The sequence below is a fragment of the Alligator sinensis genome, unplaced genomic scaffold (genome assembly GCF_000455745.1).
Source record: "Alligator sinensis unplaced genomic scaffold, ASM45574v1 scaffold527_1, whole genome shotgun sequence".
NCBI lineage: Eukaryota > Metazoa > Chordata > Crocodylia > Alligatoridae > Alligator > Alligator sinensis.
Window position 1 is genome coordinate 1,628,233 of NW_005841958.1, and position 1,039 is coordinate 1,629,271.

Consider the following 1,039-nt stretch of genomic DNA (forward strand, 5'->3'; position numbering starts at 1 on the left):
CCTCCAGAAAGGTAATACATCTCATCCAACGCCCCGATGGAAAATACGTAGGAGAAACCAAACAAGAACTGCGCACCACAATGAACTCTATCGAAGACAACAATACCCAATGACCCGTGGGGGCACATTTCTCACCAGGAAACCACTCTCTCTCCAGTCTCTCAGTTCTGATCCTCAAAGGGAATTTACAAAACACTTTTCACAGACGAGCCTACGAACTTCACTTCATCTCCTGGGTACGAAAAAAATCACAGACTAAATATAGACATTGGATTTATGACACATTATAACCGAACATCTGACTCCCCAGGCACCTCTCCACTATTTACCTGATACATTCATCCCCCTTTTCTCTCCCTCCCCCCTGCCCCCCAGCCTCTCTCTCAGCTACTGACTCCTCAATTTACATCTTCTCTGACTGCCTGTCTTGCCTGCAGACCAGGCTCGCTTCTTTACTATTCACTGGGCCCAGGAAGAGCGCGCACCGACTGCAGAGACTTCCTCAGCCTGAAAAAGGGTTTTTAAACCCAAAAGCTGGCTTAAAATTTTTTTTGCCAACTATTTAAGTTGGTCTAATAAATGATATCAGATTCACCCAGATAACCTGGTCTGCCTTAAACCCTGTGGCGGAGTTGACACCTGGGACCCCTGACAGCCTAGCCGCTCCCCCAGGCCCAGGTAGGGCTGTGAGGGGGGGTTATAAGGCAGGGACCCGCTCCTCAGCCTCTGGCCACGCCCCCACCTCGGCAGCAGCCAATCCCTCTTTTTCCTAACCCATTGCGAACTGTCTGCCCCCTAAGCCCCACCCCTTACGTACTACGTCACAACGCTGCACGTCACGTGATCGCTGACTTCCTCCTCCCCGCCACGCCTTCGGGTAGCAACTACGTTTCCCGTCGTGCCTCGCGGCGGGCTGTCGCAAAGTGTCGCGGCGGCAGCGGCGCTGCTTCGCGGCTGAAGCTCTGCCTTGCCCTGCGCCGGGAGCCGGCGGCCCGGAGATGTGACGCCCGGCATAGGCCGTCGGCTGTAGCCCCCCCTC

The 1,039-nt window shown here is 54.5% G+C and overlaps 1 long non-coding RNA gene across 1 annotated transcript in view; it reads right to left on the reverse strand.

Moving 5' to 3' along the window:
* Positions 1-195, reverse strand: part of LOC112549760 — a 6,135-nt gene extending 5,940 nt beyond the window's left edge. The window contains exon 1 of the long non-coding RNA XR_003093273.1: positions 136-195. This is a non-coding gene — a long non-coding RNA (uncharacterized LOC112549760). The remainder of the gene's footprint in view (positions 1-135) is intronic.
* Between the last annotated feature and the right edge of the window lie 844 nt (positions 196-1,039).